Source organism: Biomphalaria glabrata, chromosome 14 (assembly GCF_947242115.1).
Source record: "Biomphalaria glabrata chromosome 14, xgBioGlab47.1, whole genome shotgun sequence".
Lineage (NCBI taxonomy): Eukaryota > Metazoa > Mollusca > Gastropoda > Planorbidae > Biomphalaria > Biomphalaria glabrata.
This window is the reverse complement of record NC_074724.1, coordinates 27,692,797-27,713,114: the sequence shown is the minus strand read 5'-3', so window position 1 is coordinate 27,713,114 and position 20,318 is coordinate 27,692,797. Positions and strand designations below refer to the sequence as shown.

The 20,318-nt window shown below is 38.7% G+C and overlaps 1 protein-coding gene across 3 annotated transcripts in view; it reads left to right on the top strand.

Annotated features, from left to right (window-relative positions):
• The window catches only part of LOC106073929 (uncharacterized), a 118,101-nt gene that overhangs the window by 50,268 nt on the left and 47,515 nt on the right, over window positions 1-20,318 (top strand). The window contains exon 2 of one of the 3 annotated variants that reach the window (XM_056011037.1): window positions 11,482-11,610. The exons of the other annotated variants lie outside the window; for them this stretch is intronic. The gene's annotated coding sequence lies outside the window, so the exon portion shown is untranslated. The remainder of the gene's footprint in view (window positions 1-11,481; window positions 11,611-20,318) is intronic. 3 annotated transcript variants of the gene reach the window in all.

Here is a 20,318-nt window from a genome sequence, read left to right as displayed (position 1 = left end):
CCACTAGATTTACTGATAGTTGTGCTACATAAAACCAGTGACTTAGCAAAGTCTCTAATTAACTTGCGCCACTAGATTTACTGAGAGATGTGCTACATAAAACCAGTGACTTAACAAAGTCTTTAATTAACTTGCGCCACTAGATTTACTGATAGTTGTGCTAAGGATGTCATTACCTTCACTTAACATGTTTGTTTGTTTTGTAAAATGTTTGACATGTTTCGGATTTTCCTGCATAGTTGAAGATGAAATACTTCCGCAGGACAACGGGGGATGAACCCGGGACCATCGAGAAGTCTTAACGACAGTCCAGCGCGTATACCACACGACCATGCAGCCAGATGGAACGTCTGTAATTTAAAAGATTACATTTAGACAAATTTGAAAGAGGTCAAATGTCATGGCGGGAAAATTTCAAGGCAAAAGGTTACAAAACACTGCAATATTCTAATGACATAGATCTCTAGAGAAAACGTATGTATTTATTTATCGTAGTTGCTTGAAAGACAATGGATTCTTCTTCTTCTTCTAGCCAACTTTTTGATGCTCTTTTGCAGATTGTGCCAAGGAAAAATAGTGTGCTGTTTTCTTCAGTTGTTCAGCACTGCCGTACAGGGTGTTGGTTATGTTGGGCTGTAGTGGTAGTAGGGTCTGCCTAAGGTGGATAAGGAAGGGGCATTCAAAAGGAAATGGTTTACGGTTTCATAAGGATGAGAGTAATGTCTACAAAGGGGGAGTTGTGTGGGATTTATTTTATTGAGAAGGTAATTTAACAGAGGCGTGTGTCCTGTCCTTATTTGCAAGATTGTAGATTGTTCTTTGCGGGGGAGGATGTTAATACTGTCCAGTTTGTTAGGCATGTTCATTTCTTTGTACATGGCTCTGCCTGTGTTATCTTTGCCCATTAGTTGAGCCACTCCTCTTTGTGGTTGTTGATTAACATTGACCTTAGGGTGAGGTAGTTAACAGGTTTATCTGGTTGTTTCATAGATGATCCTGCCTTTGAAAGCTTATCTGCCCTTTCATTTCCCATGACGCCAATGTGTCCAGGGATCCACTGTAATGTGATGTTGATGTTTAATTTTGTCATTATCTGGTATATTATCACTATAAGTGTTGTCAACTCTCTTGGGCTTTTTGAGGTGCTGCTGTTAAGTGCTTGAAGAGTGGATTGGGAGTCTGTAAAGACAATATCTGATATAATATACTTTGTTTTCCACTGTCTGGAGTGCTATGGTAATGGCCTCAATTTCGGCTTGGAAGTTTGAGCAGTAGTCGCCACAGGGTGCACTTATTTCAAAGTGTTTATTTTTTGGGAAGACCAGGAAGGCACCAAGACCAGCATTGATGGTGGCTTTGGAGGATGATCAGTCGGTATATATATGGATAGCTGTATTTTGATAGCTTCTTAATTGTTTCGAGCGTGCCTACTTTGAGCTCCAGTGGATTTGATTCTTTTGTTAGAGTGTTATTTATTAAATGTGTTTTAATGGTTGGTTGTTTGTAGTTAAGTCCAGAGTTATGTTTGAGAATTTGGTAATTTTTTCTCAGTTATTGGGTAGATGGTGTTTTAGGGCTAGTTCGTCAGTGAGTTGAATCAGAGTCCTTTGCTTTTTTTGCTTGTTTTTCTTATTTCTCTGTGTTAGTAGTTTATTCGGATGGTCGTCCTCCAACCTTCTGTATCTCTCAATAGCTTCTAATGCTGCCCTGACAATGGATACGCTCAGATAAATCACTAGTGTACATTGCTCGGGCGTTTGAGCCCTTATACGATCTGTCCAGGAAATGCACATTGTGTCAGAAGTTATCGATGTAGACTAGCATACATTTGGGACACTTCAATTATTACATTGAAAGGGTCTGAAAGGAACAACATCACCATTTCCCTTCAACAAGCATCAAAATTTAAAAAAAAAGCAAAATAAAAACAAAAACGCAATGACCAAAGCAACAACAACAACAAAAAACATATAGGAACAAATTTAGCAATAAAGAATATATACCATCATAGAAACAGATAGAATGCTTTAAAAAGTATTTAAACTTAAACATGAGTTCACATTTAGTCGGCGCATACTGACTTTTGTACTGCGTTCTGTACAGCTAAGGTTTATTTTAGAGCCTTGTATCGTACAAAGAAATGTTTAAATTGACTAGTTTGACAGCATTCATTAAAATCAGCCTCCCTAAGTCACGCGACCAATTCATCACTCGATTGATTGGACAGAAAATTGTATGATTTCTAGTTTTCTCTTCACCCCCATTAGTTCACTAGGAACCAGCTTTGCATCCTTCACTTTCGCTTTCTTGACTTTGTTATTTAATGTTTCTTTCTTTCTGTCTTATGGACAGTGAAATGTAAAAAAAAATAAAAAAAAAAATAAAAGGGCGAACCCAAAGAATGTTTTGTCCAATGTGAAGATATTCAGAAATAAAAATATGATAGGGAATCGTCTCGGAATTGTTTAATAATTCAATGTAGTAGAGAAGAGGACCCTTGTCGTTAGACTTGGGTCCAAAGAGATACGATCCTGCCTAAGTCAAACAAAAAATATCTTAACAGGAGTCAAATTTTGAAAAGTTATATTTAAACCTTATTTTAAGGCATTTAAAAAAACAACTTCTGAGATTATTGGTATGGCCCGAACAAAACCTGCAAAACTCGATAAAGCTTTTTTTTCATTTTAATAGCAAAATCTATCTATCTATCTCTCTATCTCTCTCTCTATCTCTCTCTCTCTATTTATCTATCTATCTATTTATCTAATGAATAACTATTATTCTCTTTCTTTAATTATTTCCTTCTCTTTTTCTCTCTTTTTCTCATGGTCCTCTTTTCTCTCTGTCTCTCATGGTCCTCTTTTCTCTCTGTTTCTCATGGTCCTCTTTTCTCTCTGTTTCTCATGGTCCTCTTTTCTCTCTATTTCTCATGGTCCTCTTTTCTCTCTGTCTCTCATGGTCCTCTTTTCTCTCTGTCTCTCATGGTCCTCTTTTCTCTCTATTTCTCATGGTCCTCTTTCTCTCTGTCTCTCATGGTCCTCTTTTCTCTCTGTCTCTCGTGGTCCTCTTTTCTCTCTATTTCTCATGGTCCTCTTTTCTCTCTGTCTCTCATGGTCCTCTTTTCTCTCTGTCTCTCATGGTCCTCTTTTCTCTCTGTCTCTCATGGTCCTCTTTTCTCTCTGTCTCTCATGGTCTTCTTTTCTCTCTGTCTCTCATGGTCCTCTTTTCTCTCTGTCTCTCATGGTCCTCTTTTCTCTCTGTCTCTCATGGTCCTCTTTTCTCTCTGTTTCTCTTCCTTCGGTCCCCTTTAATCTTTATAATGTGCCCAAATAATTTCACCTTCATTTCTAGTATTGTGTATATATTACAAAAAGTTATTATTCTAAAGATGTCAGAAAGGCATCTACATCTCAGTGGTGTCATTTTAAAAAAATCTATCCATGTTTTATCTCGTCGACTGATTCTGTTTGGAGTCTGGTCAAGTTTCCGGTCAAGTTTCTTGTCGAATCAGAGAAAAAAAAACGAATAACTAGATTTGAGGAGATTTCCTACGAGATAAACAAAAATGAATCCAAACCAATATTTCTTGAATTATTTTCTTTTCTGTGGGATACAAACATTGAAAGGAGGAAAAACAACTCGTGAAGTAGAGTTGAGATTATAATGTGTACCAAGCTTATATCAACTCTCGCTTTCTGTCCGTCTGGTAAAACGTTTGTTCACGTTATTTCTTTGACACCACATCTGGCATCAAGTCGAACTTTTGCACAATTTCTTTACCTGACAACACCAGAATCAATGTTAACAAAAAAATAACTCAAATTGTTAATTTGCTACTGATAATTAATTATTTAGTTTGGTATCTCAAACAAGGGAAAGAAATATGTACTACATTGAAATAGTGGTATAAGCTAAATTAGTCCCCTTGATGGGTCTTCGTCTGAGTCTTAACCGAGAGTATAGAAACAATACATAACTATACAATCTTATATGTTCATAAAAACTTCACTAGCAGCAGTAGCACTAATAAATGCTTTTTTTTTTAATTGATAGCCTAGATCTATTACATATTTTCTTACATGACTGATCCCAAGTAATTAATATGTGTACCTGTTTACCATCCTATTCATTTTTTTTTTAATCATTTAAAGTATTTTTTGTTGTTAAAACTTTAAGGTGACAAATAAATACATTGAAAACCCGGGCTTGTCTTTTAAAAAGTGAAACTTGAAGTTTGTTTCTCTCGAGTTCATATTGATCTCACATTTAGATCAACTAATTATTAGACATTTCATAAGTCGAATCCATAAATAGCAGGCTTTTTTTTTTTTGGTGTATCCGGTGTAAAGAATTTTTTAAGCACCCTTGAAATAAATGAAAATCAAAATAAAAAAGAGTAAATGACAGTAAACACCCTTAAGTGCATACATCTCCAATAGCAGACGACAAATTACTATAGTAGTCTGTCGACTTCTTTAAAAGATTTAAGAAGTCTTATGTTGTGGTTTTAATATTAATTAATTCATTAGTTCATTAAATACATTTTTTTATTCATTTCATTTCTGCTCATGGTCCCGAGATCCCGTCTGGGGGCATAGGTCACCTACCAGCTTAAACCAAGCGTCTCGGTTGTGGGTGAGTCTCTCCCATGTCCCCACGTAATCTTTCCAGCCTGGGGGGGGGGGGGTCTATGTGTGTTTCTATGGTGACGGTGGAAAGAGGCTAGCAATTGCTTGTGAATGATGCAAGATAAACAGCAATGTTGTCAGCGGTCTTAGACATGGGAGATGACTCCAGAACGCCAAACGAAAGAGAAGTGTTTTTGTAGTGAATTAGATTTTGTTCAAAATACTATTTATATTATTATATTATTACAATTATTTTATCTCAGGTTTAATTAGTTTATATAGTATTCATATTGTAAAAAAATTACGTATACAATTGTTCACAAAATAATTTCAAGTTATTTCAAGTTGAGTTATAATACAAAAGTGGCAATGTCTACTTTGAACTAGCTGTTTACATTCTTTAAAAGATGAAGGTGCGACTAGATAAGAGAAATAAGAAATGTGGGTGGCAAAAGCGGGCCTTCATTGTTGTATGGTTTGTTTCCTAAACCGTGTGATGAGAACTAAATATAGAATCACCTTGAACTTGGAGACTGCAGAAGAGAAGGCATTCAAGTTATTTTATTCTTAAAGTATCTGTTAAAATGCATTGCGATTTGTGTGTAATCTGGAATGTGATTAATTAGACCTGCCGGTAATTAGCACAAAAACTACCACATCCGGATGGTGTTCATTATTCATTACAAAACGGGGAAAAAATCCATTAAAAAATGGCCTACAATATAATATTATGCAAAATTGCACCATAAATTATAAATCATAGTGATCTTGTCGTTTTTTTTTTTTTTTTCAATTTTGATTTTTTTAAACAAAGATCGGTTTAACATTCTTTAATGAATAAAATGCAGTAAAGGTTTTAAAAAGCGATATCTTATCTTATCTTATATAATACAGACGTTACTTCAAAAAAAGAAGATGATTACGTCCTACGCGTCATGCATTTAGTCATGCATATTAAACCAATGACTTAAATTCTGCCAAGTCACTGGTTTTCCTGGCTAGCTCAGGCAACCCATTCCATGCTCTAATAGCACTAGGAAAGAAGGAGTATTTGTACAAATTTGTCCTAGCATATGGGACGAGGAATGTGCCTTTATCTTTGTGTCTTTCAGAGTATTTTACATGAATAATAGCGGAGGCAATATAAGGGAAGCGAAAGAAAATAGAAACAGGCAAGACTGGGAGACATGCGTAAATAGAGAAACTAAACAATGTCAAGGACACCAGATGGAAAGATCTCTAGTCCCTCTGGTCCCAACTAAATAAAAACAAAAAGATATATACAAAATGATACATTCGAAAAAGCGAATAAATTTGATTTGACAGTACTAGAAAGTGCACACCATTTTTATCGTAAGCCTTTTAACTCTTTCTCTCCTAACTGACGTTGATTCCATCAGAACGTATTAAATAATAACGGAGATAAAGAGTTAAAAGTACATGGATTATCAACACTATATTTGTATACACCGGATACGCCAAAAATCTAGCTTTTTATTGCATTTGTTATGAATGAGAGTCTCCAATGAAGTAAAGATCGTAAAGTAAGTGAGTAAAGTTTACCTTTCAGACCTACAGGGCAGAGGACGTAAATTTCACCTGTTTCTATGGCCCACGGTTAGCGATGATGTCATGTAGCCAGCACAACGTCCAACCGCTTTTAATCGTAAAGTAAAGGGCCTAAAGCATTAAAAAAATAGGAAATTTTTAAAAAGTTTATTTTTGTTTTCGCAATGAAAACTTTTTTTTTTTTGTCTATTACGATAAGCGCTTCTTTGTAGTGTTTTTGTTTCAGTAAACAAATAAATAGTATTTACATCAACCTCCCAAAGACCTACAGCTTTAACAATGTATGATAAGGGATTATATGAAACACTGAACCATAATCTTCAAATACAAAGGCAAAACTTAGTAAAATACTCAGAAAGACACAAAGATAAAGGCATATTCCTCGTTCCATATGCTAGGACAAATTTGTACAAACACTCCTTCCTCCCTAGTGCCATTAGAGCATGGAAAAGGTAGCCTGAGTCAGCCAGGAAAACTTGACAGAATTTAACATGCATGACTAGATTGACCTAGGAACACACGCGTAGGACGTAATCGTCTTCATTTTGTTTTTTGAAGTAACTTCTGTATTTTATCAGATAAAAACATCCTCAAGTTAGAAGTGTCTTTAGAAAAAAAAATTAGATGAACACCCTCCGTACCCAATGTAACTTACTATCTCCTAACTCGAGATTTAACCCCTACCCTCCGTACCCAATGTAACTTACTATCTCCTAACTCGAGATTTAACCCCTACCCTCCGTACCCAATGTAACTTACTATCTCCTAACTCTAGCTTTAACCCCTACCCTCCGTACCCAATGTAACTTACTATCTCCTTAACTCTAGATTTAACCCCTACCCTACGTACGCAATGTAACTTACTATCTCCTAACTCTAGCTTTAACCCCTACCCTCCGTACCCAATGTAACTTACTATCTCCTTAACTCTAGCTTTAACCCCTACCCTCCGTACCCAATGTAACTTACTATCTCCTTAACTCTAGCTTTAACCCCTAGCCTCCGTACCCAATGTAACTTACTACCTCCTTAACTCTAGCTTTAACCCCTACCCTCCGTACCCAATGTAACTTACTATCTCCTTAACTCTAGATTTAACCCCTACCCTCCGTACCCAATGTAACTTACTATCTCTTAACTCTAGATTTAACCCCTACCCTCCGTACCCAATGTAACTTACTATCTCCTAACTCTAGATTTAACCCCTACCCTCCGTACCCAATGTAACTTACTATCTCCTTAACTCGAGATTTAACCCCTACCCTCCGTACCCAATGTAACTTACTACCTCCTTAACTCTAGATTTAACCCCTACCCTCCGTACCCAATGTAACTTACTATCTCCTTAACTCTAGATTTAACCCCTACCCTCCGTACCCAATGTAACTTACTATCTCCTTAACTCTAGATTTAACCCCTACCCTCCGTATCCAATGTAACTTACTACCTCCTTAACTCTAGATTTAACCCCTACCCTCCGTACCCAATGTAACTTACTATCTCCTTAACTCTAGATTTAACCCCTACCCTCCGTACCCAATGTAACTTACTATCTCCTTAACTCTAGATTTAACCCCTACCCTCCGTACCCAATGTAACTTACTATCTCCTAACTCGAGATTTAACCCCTACCCTCCGTACCCAATGTAACTTACTATCTCCTTAACTCTAGATTTAACCCCTACCCTCCGTACCTAATGTAACTTACTATCTCCTTAACTCTAGCTTTAACCCCTACCCTCCGTACCCAATGCAACGTATATCTCCAAACTCGAGATTTACGGTCGGACAAATCAATTTTCTTCGTTTTCTGTGTTCCAAAATGCAATTATTGAAGAGGAGAAGAACTTGGCCTCGAGAAACTTAATTTGTCTTCATTTCAAGGTATAGCAGCTTTTTCGTTAAAATTTTGTTTTAAATAAACCTTTTGGGAGGGGGGGATAGAGGAGTAAATAGTGGAGAGAGGGAATCAGATCCGTGTAGAAGATGTTGCTTGGACATTGCAAGGACCTTGGTACTCACCAAATCTCTCAAAGAGCTGTAGGAAGATATTGTTAGGGCTGTCATCACGGACTTAGGTACCCACTCAAGTTCCTGCATAGTCATGTTGAAGATGTTGACAGGACTGTCATCAAAGACCTGGGTACCTACCAAATCTCTCAAAGAGTCACGTTGAAGATCTTGCTAGGGCTGTCTTCGAGGACCTGGGTACCTCCCACAAAGTTCCCGAACAGCCACGTGGTCAATATTGCTAGGGGCTGACCTCAACCTCCTCTTTCGTGTTTTGCATGCCTTTGAACCGAGTTGTAGCTTTGATTGTGTATTAGCTGAAACCAATCTTGCTTAAAGCCGGCACTCTTGGTCAGTTTGACTGAGGAAAACAAAAGGAGAAACCTGAAAGTAGTCATTCAGTTCAATGACACAAAATCTATCAGGCAATGAAAGCTCTGTACATTAAAATAAAAAAAACGTAACGGTTGGACAATAATCATCGTCACCAAGGCAACTAAGAAATTATCTGTCCACATGTCAATAGTTCGTGAACCATTTGTGCGTGTGTGTTAAAAATATTGGTACTCGTTGTTGCAATGTGACTCTTTACTTCTCTCTCTCTCTATCTCTCTCTCTCATTCTCTCTCTCTCTCTCTCCCTCCCTGCCAATCGCTCTACGCTTATAGCCCCTCCCGCCTTTCCTGTTCAACATAACAAGCGCGGTCCTAGACATGTTTCCTCCATTATTCTGGCCCACGATCTCGGGTGTTCAAACCTCTACCCTTCAACTGAGTGATAGCCCTCAGGACAGAGTGGGAAGGTGGAGGGGTGGGGGGACCAGTTTCAACGTCTGTTTGCCCATGCCACTTCACTCCAGCGGTTATCACAGTATCAACATACTGTCCCCCCTCCCCTCCCATTTGTTTTGAAACACTCTAATAAGCTGTCCACTTTAGTGATACAAGCTCGATACGAACAGATAATAAATCGATCATTTCGTCTTTAAAACAAATTAGCCGAATGATAACAATGTCGCAATATCGAAGTTTTAATTGTGTTTATTTTATAGAGATTTAAGAGATTTGAATTATGCAGATTAAAAATTTTAGATCTTTGATGAAATATTGAAAACTCTAATCTCATTTTAAAAAAAGGGACTTAACAAGTTTAAAAAAAACTTTTGATGTCATCAAAAGGAAACACGTGACCAGAAACGTCATATACAGCGCGACCTTTCAAAGTTGAGATAAACTAAATGTTTGTAAAATGTATTCCATGTTTCAGATGTTCCTTCGGAGTTTTAAGATAATTTACTTTCTAGTCCAAACCTCCCGCAGGACAGCGGGAGATGGGATCGGGAAGCGTATGATCCCGGGACAATTGATAAGTCCATACCACAGTCCAGCGCGGAAAACGTTCGACCAGGCAGCCATACTAGAAAATTAACTTTTCCAGAAATAGGGACCTCACCTTAATCCCCCACCCCGCAATGCACATAATTGTTTAATACTTTGCTCTTATTATGAATCAAGAACAAAAATGGTGGTGCTAGAATTGAAGCTTAAGAAACGCTCAACAACGAAATTTCTTGACTTTCCCAGTATGACAGGTTCCCAATAGTTCCCATTAGAGTTGGCAGGATGTCATTTCATTTGGGCGAACTCAGGAGCGTCCAAAGAATCCCAATGTTTAAAAATCCCAGTCTTCACTGACATTCGAACTCGACACCCCATGGTTCGGAAGCCAACCACTGTGCCACCACGTTCTCAGTAGCAAAAGAGTTAATTTCATTCTTCAGTGACTGTGGTTATGACTCAATAGTAAGACGCCTACAAGTTGGGATTAATCGGGGATTTCCTTAGTGACGTGACGGTACATTAAAAAAGTAGGACGGAAATAGCTTAGAGACAGACTAACGGACGGGAGAGACCTCTTGTAGTAAGACTTAGGAATGGACATGTTGTCTCTAGTTGACCACGTGGGCTGTACCTTTTTTTTTTATCCTAAAGTATTATGTTCCTAAAAGGCCGTATTAGCCTATTCTATTTAGTGTTTATACTTAGGACTCTCGACTCAATCTATTTAAAATTAACATCATCTCAGGTCACGTTAGATTCACAACCTTCTCAACAGTAACAATACACATTTCTCAACGATGTGCATAAAACACTTCATGAGCCGCCAGTACCAACACCCTACGAGGGGAGGGGGGGGGGTCATTGAACGATGATAACGTCACCACGTTTAAATTTGACGCAATCAAGCTTATAGTAAAGTCTGTTGGAGATTTTCATATATGGAGGCAAAGCCCTAAATAGAAAGCTGTTTTGGTGTATTGAGTGTACAGAAGAAGGAAGTAGTAATGAGCGAATTATTAGAAAAATATATATTTCTTTTGAGCTTTCAACAATGTGAATGACATTTAAAAGCATTTTTACTTATGGACAAAGTAATTACAGAGCTGATATCAACCCACTCTGTCTGTCTGTCTGTCTGTCTTGTAAAACGTTTGTATATGTTATTTCTCCAACACTCATTCTAGGAAGAAGTAGAAATTTTTCGTAATTATTTATTGGCGTATGCAAGACCCGAATCGATAAAAACAAGATTACAAAGACAGTTTGTGTGGAAACACAAACTCAAAATCGGCTCCCGAAGTGGCCGCCCAGGAAGGTAAAAAGGCAGGTTTCAATAATTTCAGAAAGAATATCAGAATAAAATTCTATCAAAGGCAAATGACAGAGAATAATGGAGAAAGAAGGTTGACAGATCTTGTGTGGTGACCCAAGAGATAGGTGAAAGTGAATGTAAAGTTAGATATGGACATGGCCTAACTGATGTCTTTTAATGATTATCTAATTGTTTTGTAAAGGTTCAATTTCTGATTCAAAGCCTCATGAAAAAGACAACACATTTCCGTAAAAAAATAAATCCTTCAGTTATGTGTTTCATAGCTGCGAAGCAGCTCTGCCGTTTACTGGATAATATCAAAAACTACTTATTAATTGTTGTTTAATTATGTTCCACTTATATGCATACAGATTTTTTTCTTTAAATCTGCAAGAGTTATTTTTAAAAAGAATTTTCAAAATATTTTTCTTGTTTTAATTATTTAGTTAGTAGCCTATCAGTGATCTTCCAATTTGGCGTCCTTGACATTGCTTACTTTGAGTTTTTCAAAATCTTTCCAGATCTTCCTCTTTTCATTTTTCATTTCGTTTTATCTTACGTTTTTCTTTATCTTCCATTATATCACCAACACATTTTCCTTATCGCTTTTTTTCTCGTACAGTATTTCATTGCTTTAAAGCGGGATCCTAAAAATCAAAGGTGTAAGCAAAGAGCCGACCACTAGGATTTACTTTGAGTTTGAAAATCTCCAGTAGCATCTCCCATGCGAGCAGAACATAAACAATGAGTAGTAAGTGGCTATCATTTACTATAAATGTAAAATTAAAGTTCCGTTGTCAGAGCTTGTGGTCTATAGGGCAAGTGATGTAAAGGTCATTTGGTTCTGTGGCCTACGGTTAACGAGGGTATCATGTTGCCAGGACAACGACCAACCGCCTTTACTTTTCCCCAACAAATGTCATAAGAGCTGGGTGGACTCAGGGGCAACCAAAGAACCCGAAATTAAAAATCTCAGTCTTCACCAGGATTCGAACCCCGGACCCTGCTTTACCGCTCAGCCAACGCGCCTCCCTATCATTCACTATGATTTCAATTTATAGCCTAACAATTTATTTTTATATAAAGTATAGACGTTTCGTAAAAAAAAGAAGAAGATTATTCCCGCCTGCCACGACTCAGTATGAGCAGAACAACGAATCATCAACGACTCTGCAACTAAGGTTTATATTACCATCTGCGAGAATCAGTCATAAATATATCGTAGAAAAAGAGAACAAGTATTTGCTACTATCAGATTTCTGGATTTTTTTTTTAAATAAAATTTTCTTTCTAAATTGGCAGACGTGGCAGGTAAATGTCTATTACGCCAATAGTTGATCACCATTCTTTCTTTTTTTTTTTTCTGAATGATAATTACAATATGGGTTCACGTTGAATACGTGAGACTCCCTGGCGAACAGTTTGTTCGCTCTGACTTCTGCCATGTTGACTCAGTGATTGTGATTAGCCCGTATCGAGCTCGTGACTGACTAGCCGCCATTGACCATACACTTGGTTAACAGGGACAAATTGGCTGACCCTTACTCGATACGGCGAGATTGCAAATGTGGTTGGAGTGGGGCACGGTAGATAGTCGATAGAACAAGTTGTAACCTGTCACCAGTACAGGGGAAGACTCGGCATTGGAACAAGCTATCGTCAAATTTCAGTGCTTCGACGTTTGAGTATAATACCCCAGAGCTGGGTATCTCGGACTCTCACTCACTTTGTTATTTGTGTTTCTCTGATTCTGGGTATTTATGAATAGCCCAAAAGTACCAGACAACTAGATACACATTGCTAACTAATTTGAATTATTTGGTTTCATTGTTTTTTTGTTCCCCATTCTTTTTGTTTAATTTTTTTAATTGTTTCACACACACACATACACACACACATACACACACACACACATACACACACACATACACACACACATACACACACACATACACACACATACATACATATATACATACATGCATACATACATGCATACACACATACATACACACACACACACATACACACACATATACCATATATATACATATATGCATGCATACATACATACACATACACACACACATACATACATATATACATACATGCATACATACACACATACACACACACATACACACACATACATACATATTACATACATACATACATACATACATACATACATACATACATACATATATACATACATACATACATATATCTGTCTGTGGCATTTTACGTCTCGAGAGACGATCTTTTCCCTTTGCAACTTCTTGTGTGACTAAAGAGGCAAATCCTTGATACATCCGAAGCAAGGCACCAGTAGGCCCGGGATCAAGAATATATTTTATACTTCTTGAGGGCTGTCAACCATGATTTTATAAAAAAAATGGTAAAGATTGGATCTCCTTTGGTATCTTTGCTAAAATTGCATTGCCCAACAGGTCTGCTATCTTGTTTTGAATCTGTGGGTCGAGGTAAAGGCTTGTGTTTTTTTTTTATCTTAAGAATTTTATGTACTGCTAAGACATTGTCGTTGTTACTTGTGTCACCTAAACGATACTCTTTGCGATGACCACTCAATGAAAGGTTAAAATGCAAAAAGTTAAAACTAACATTCACTATGCGATGAGTTACTTTTGGTCAACTTCTTCAATGTAGGCCTACTTCTTGTTTACATCATCCATCGTTTTACTCTCGTTTATGTTGTCTCCATGTTTGGAAAGCTTGATAAAGTTAAGTAATTATTAACCCTATCATCTTTTTAACGATACGGTTTAAAACAGAATATAATGCACCTATGTCAGGGTACAAACTCGAGACCATCCGAACGACTTGTGCACCAGACGACAAAGCAGCCATTCAAGTGAAAGATCTATTCAATGATAAATGTAATTATCGTTCTATCTTAAAAATTGTTGTTATAAACCTCCGCCCCAATTCAGTCACGTTAAGTAGCTAAAAAGTCAACAAAAAAGCAGAAAAAAGGTTAGACTATCAACGGTTTAATAGGGGGAAAAAAAATTAAAATTAAAGACCCAAGCGTCACCCCCTACGCACCTACATATTTTGCCACATCCAGGGCAAGCACAACCATTGTCCGCAGGCGGTCGATTTAGATTTTCTTTTCGCTGTCTGCGTTTGTCCTCGGCAGATTTTCTTTTGGTCTCAAATGTGTATCCCGCGGCCTTCGTGAGTGACCTCCAGCAGTCTCGTTCTGAGGCCGCATGCAACCAGGTGCTCTCTTCTATGTCAGCTAAGGAAAGTACGTTCGTCTCCCATAAGTATATAGATAGTGAAATAATAAATATTTAACTTTAATCATTATTATTCAAAGTCAGACACATTTTTGGGGGGGAGGGGGGCACAGTTGGAGCCAAAAGCTAATGTATGTGTAGCTTATAGGATCCTGCGCTTACTGGGTGTCAAAGCGAGACCATTTATCATAGAAGGCCTGAACACTGACCTGTAACGTCGTAACCAGTGGGCAGTGGAGACCAATAGCTCATTGCTGTACGTCTTTAGTCGGTCAAAATCGGCGTCTGGCAATGCTAAACAATCGGGCACATTCATTTCGTTATCGCGCACTTATCTTCATAATATGCAAATTTGCTAGTGTCACGTGACCAGATGTTTCAGGAGAGAAAGCGAGACGTGTGTCGATCATGTGACCACAAAACAAAAAGGGCGTGGGGGGGCAGAATAGACACGTCATTAGCAGAGAGCATTTGTTTAAATTGAAAAAAAAAAAAAGAAAAAGGTATTTAAATTGTTTCACCTTAACTCCCACTATTAACATAGTATAACTTATTTTCAATAATAGATTCACAAAAGTATTGAACATGAAGCTTGACACTTATTTACTGAAGGGTGAACAGAAGCCTGTCTCCACATATAAAACAGGAAATCAGATAATAACTTTTGATTTCTAATATATTCCTTTTATTTCACAAAGCTATTGTATATATTTATAAATACTGAATGTCTTAGAAATAAATGTGTAAATAAACTTCCTGTTTACACATCTCTTGAGACCTTAACGCGTACACTGTGACAACCTCTTTTTTCAGTAAGCTATATACTGCTTCCCTTTCAGCTGTCTTTTGATTACCTTCTTCAAGAATTATACAATCTAGACACAATCTTCAGTCGTCAATTTATATTGCAAGGGAAAGAACTATCAAAGTTTCCTTCAGTTTAAAGAAGTCAATAATTCTGAGCTCCCCTTTCGGCAGTCAAATCGTATGACCACCCAGTACATGGTAGTCGAAAAAAATGGATAAAAATACTAAAAGAATAGTGAAGCTCTCGGTCTGGATAGTCTCCAGGTCTTCAGATAAGAAACCCTCAAATAGAAGTCTCCAGTTAACCAGACATCTCAACCCAGTAGATTAAACAATTTTCTAGCTTTCAGAAGTGTGTCACTGTTTTCAAAAGACCTCCCGCTGGCGCTCTTAGTCACCTAGCCCTATCAACTCACACACCACACAGACCCACATCTTGACGTCATACTTAACCCTTTCAGTGGAAAACATTTTTTGGTGAGTAAACTTTGGTTGGGGGGGGGGGGGTAAAAAAATCAATGAGCAAGTAACTCTGTCGATGAAAATGTCGACTAAAATATTGGACTCGTTGCTTGAACCATTCATTGATTCGATTCGTCGAATATATTATTGAATCATTCATTGATTTGTTCACTGAATCGTTAACTATTCATTTTACTGAGTTTCTAAATTCACTCTTTAAACCATTCATTGAATCGATCTACGTTTCTATAGGTATGTACTGTTTACAGGAGATTGATTAATCGTTTTTTTTTTTGTGTTATTCATTAAATGCAGTTTGAACTAATTGTTGCAACTCCGCTCTCGCGCCGACTCTGAAGGTGCGCATCAGAGCACCGTTCACCACGAGTATGGGAGTCTGAACTGTCTGGGGCTAAGTGACGTCCTGTGTGATACCAGTGAACTGTCTGGGGCTAAGTGACGTCCTGTGTGATACCAGTGAACTGTCTGGGGCTAAGTGACGTCCTGTGTGATACCAGTGAACTGTCTGGGGCTAAGTGACGTCCTGTGTGATACCAGTGAACTGTCTGGGGCTAAGTGACGTCCTGTGTGATACCAGTGAACTGTCTGGGGCTAAGTGACGTCCTGTGTGATACCAGTGAACTGTCTGGGGCTAAGTGACGTCCTGTGTGATACCAGTGAACTGTCTGGGGCTAAGTGACGTCCTGTGTGATACCAGTGAACTGTCTGGGGCTAAGTGACGTCCTGTGTGATACCAGTGAACTGTCTGGGGCTAAGTGACGTCCTGTGTGATACCAGTGAACTGTCTGGGGCTAAGTGACGTCCTGTGTGATACCAGTGAACTGTCTGGGGCTAAGTGACGTTCTGTGTGATACCAGTGAACTGTCTGGGGCTAAGTGACGTCCTGTGTGATACCAGTGAACTGTCTGGGGCTAAGTGACGTCCTGTGTGATACCAGTGAACTGTCTGGGGCTAAGTGACGTCCTGTGTGATACCAGTGAACTGTCTGGGGCTAAGTGACGTCCTGTGTGATACCAGTGAACTGTCTGGGGCTAAGTGACGTCCTGTGTGATACCAGTGAACTGTCTGGGGCTAAGTGACGTCCTGTGTGATACCAGTGAACTGTCTGGGGCTAAGTGACGTCCTGTGTGATACCAGTGAACTGTCTGGGGCTAAGTGACGTCCTGTGTGATACCAGTGAACTGTCTGGGGCTAAGTGACGTCCTGTGTGATACCAGTGAACTGTCTGGGGCTAAGTGACGTCCTGTGTGATACCAGTGAACTGTCTGGGGCTAAGTGACGTCCTGTGTGATACCAGTGAACTGTCTGGGGCTAAGTGACGTCCTGTGTGATACCAGTGAACTGTCTGGGGCTAAGTGACGTCCTGTGTGATACCAGTGAACTGTCTGGGGCTAAGTGACGTCCTGTGTGATACCAGTGAACTGTCTGGGGCTAAGTGACGTCCTGTGTGATACCAGTGAACTGTCTGGGGCTAAGTGACGTCCTGTGTGATACCAGTGAACTGTCTGGGGCTAAGTGACGTCCTGTGTGATACCAGTGAACTGTCTGGGGCTAAGTGACGTCCTGTGTGATACCAGTGAACTGTCTGGGGCTAAGTGACGTCCTGTGTGATACCAGTGAACTGTCTGGGGCTAAGTGACGTCCTGTGTGATACCAGTGAACTGTCTGGGGCTAAGTGACGTCATGTGTGATACCAGTGAACTGATTCGAGGACCTGGAGGGACACTGGGAAGTGTGTCGGTGGTCTGTTCTAGTATTAAGATGGACTTGTAGAACTTAAGACACTGTGACTTTATAGCAAAGTTCTAAGTCTAACTATTTGTTTATAGCTGTAAATAAATACATTGTCTAGTATTACCTCCTTCCTTTCGTTGAGGGCTTGCCTTAGAGTTACTACAGTAATACATATAGTAATAGAAAGTTTAAAACAATCTTGAAATATAGTACTATAGAACTTAAATACCACCAATGAGTGCTAAGGGAGCGTATTGGTGTTGTACAAAATGTTTGAAAAAATTCAAAGAAGAAAGGTTGTGCCCCTTATGTCAAGTTATTAATAATACTCCGTAGGATAATATTTTATGAGTGCTCGGTGTGGCGAAAGTCAGAAGGAAAGTGAATCAGATAGAGAGAGAGAGAGAGAGAGAAGCTTGTCTGTGTCTGTGAAACATCTTTTTGGTCTAGTGTGTAGGAATATGTGTAAGGCAAATTGTTTGGGGCGCTCTTCTCAAATGGTCATCTTTCGGTTTATTGTTTCAGACGCCCTTAGAATCTCATTCAATTCGCCCACTCCACCCCAAAAATCACATCTCCAGCCCGCCTCTTCCCATTTCAAAGATTTTCACATTTCCCCCCCCCCCCCCCATCTCACAGTTCTGCTCTACTTCTGATTTCCCAGAAGAGTCGTACAGAAGCACTACTCACAAATTAAATTATTTTTTTTTAAATCTCTAAGAGAGTTCGCCATTGTATCTTTTTTTTTTTTGTGGGGGGGGGGGTGAGGGGTGCTGGACGAACAGCTGGTCGAAGAAGTGTGTGGGTGTTCTATGGACCTCTATGTTTCCTCCAGAGGCATGCCGAGAGAAAGCTAATTACGCAGCAGAAGCTGGTTAAAGTTGAGTCCAAATATCCAGTTAAGTGATGCTCAAACTGTGGCCTTTTGTGCCAAATCCGGGCTTTAGTGTGCTGCGTTCGGGCACATCGAGACTTTGCACACAGTGCTTCTTATTGATTGCTCCGTTGGACTCGATGACATTTTGTGACGAAGCGGGTCCATGGCTAACGTGTTAGAAATACAATCTCACCCTGGCTGACAAAGTTTGGGAACCACTGATCTAGTACGTTAAGGTTTTCTGTTTGAATGCTGCTGAGAACGACAGAGGCGTTTCTTCGTAACACCAATGAAACCACTGACTATGTCATCTAGACTAGCTCCGAGACATAAGTCACTTATTTTTTGAACTCACGTCTTTGAGTACTTGCCCTTTAATTGTATATCCGTTTTTTTTTTTTTTTCAAACTAAAAGGTATACATCATAGACATAAATAAATATAAACTGGCCGACAAAAGAGTTTTATGAAACGAAAATTTGTGACTTGCAATTTTGTGTACTTTATTTATATCTATGAGTTTTGTTTAATCTCTAAGACTGAAGATCACGCAAGTTTTCAATTTTTCAGAATTCGGAAATCCGACAACAATAGATATACATGTTTTCAAGTTACATGAAGTTACTTCCTTTATCCAGTCTATATTTATGTATGTCTATGGTATATATATTGTTGTAACCCTGCCTTGCACCAGTGCTTGAGATGAGCACTAGCGCACTGTTGAACGTAAACAGGAAGACACTAGAATAGAGAGAAGAACAGTGCATCAGGGTTTGTAAAGAGTCTGAATGTTTGGAAACTAAGAGGCCAACTTTTGTGCTGCCTGAAGGTTGTAGTAGGGACCTGGAGCGAAGCGGGGAAGGCTGTCGTTGGTCCACATTCGGGTTAAGTAACAAGGACTGGTATACTTAGTAGTAAAACTCTGGGGAAGCTGAAGGATGTTATGTGTTTGCCCTAGTGAATAAACACAACTATTTATTTCCTGTTAAACTGTGTTGAGTTGCCTGCCTTTTCGTTGAGTGCCTACCCTAGAGTTGCAACAATATTTTTAAGCATCTGTAGAATTCGAACACACGCAAAGAAAGAGACAGATGCACACAAGTTGACTTCGGTTCTGAAAATTAATGACAAGTGCAACTTTTAAACCAAAACGTCAAATTTGATTGAGCATCTTTTGTTTGTAATAGAGCGATTATTTTGCTTGTGGATTTGTATACAAAGAAAACAATGGAAAAGAGGTTTATTGCGTCATCAAAACTTGATGTTCATTAGCAGACGGTGTCCTTTCAAAACCAATGTTGGATCTAGATCTAGATTTAGTATCTAGCCAAATTTACATTTATTTTATTTTTTTTTACTTTGAAAAATTACAACGGTCAAACTAGAATTTTCCCAGCGCTGCCAACGAGCTAGTAATTCTTTTTCCGTCGACATACATGAACTGTCAAATTTGTAAGAAAAACTTTGGGGCAGTATTTGAGAATTTACTACACCCAGGTTCCATGACTTGAATAGAGGTATTGAAAAAAAAAAAAGGAAGAAAAAAAAAAGTAGTTACCCTTGTCAGGCTTTGCGATCTATGAGAGCAGACGATGTAAAGCTCATCTGTTGCTATGGCCGATGATTAACGAAGGTGTGTGGCCAGCACAATGACCAACCGCCTTTACTCCCCAAACGTATGTCAGGTATCCATTAGAGTTGTATGGCCTCATGGCGGTCCTAAAAGTGACGAGATTCCAAACCCCATTCGTTCCATTAGTGTTAATACTTCACGAATGTCCCAACCGCTAAGACTAAACTTACTTAGACTTAGATCCTCCTCTCGCCGTTGGGCGCTTTGGGATTCAAGCTGTCTCCACAAAGATCTGTCATTAGCAATGTCTGAAGCCTCTTCCCACCTGCTGTCCACTGCTCTGAGGTCCGCAGCGCGAAGTTATACGAAGACCAAACATTATGAATTTTAAAAAATATTTGTACAAAAGAACATATTTATTCGAGGGCACCAAAAAAAAAAAAAAAGGATTTTTTAAAATACAAATTAAATAAAAGTGTTGAGCACCAAGTTTTCAATTCGCCATTAATAATAATAATAATAAAGATAATAATAATAATACCGAAGACTAATGAGGAATGCAGTATTTTCAGTGGCTACGCAGCCCCAGCTGTGACCTACATATTTTTCCACATCCAGGGCAAGCATAACCATTGTGAATTCCCCATTAGAACACAAATTATGTACCACTAGAAATAATATTAGTTTACAAACTATCGTGAAAGCCTTTTTTAGTTTTTGAGA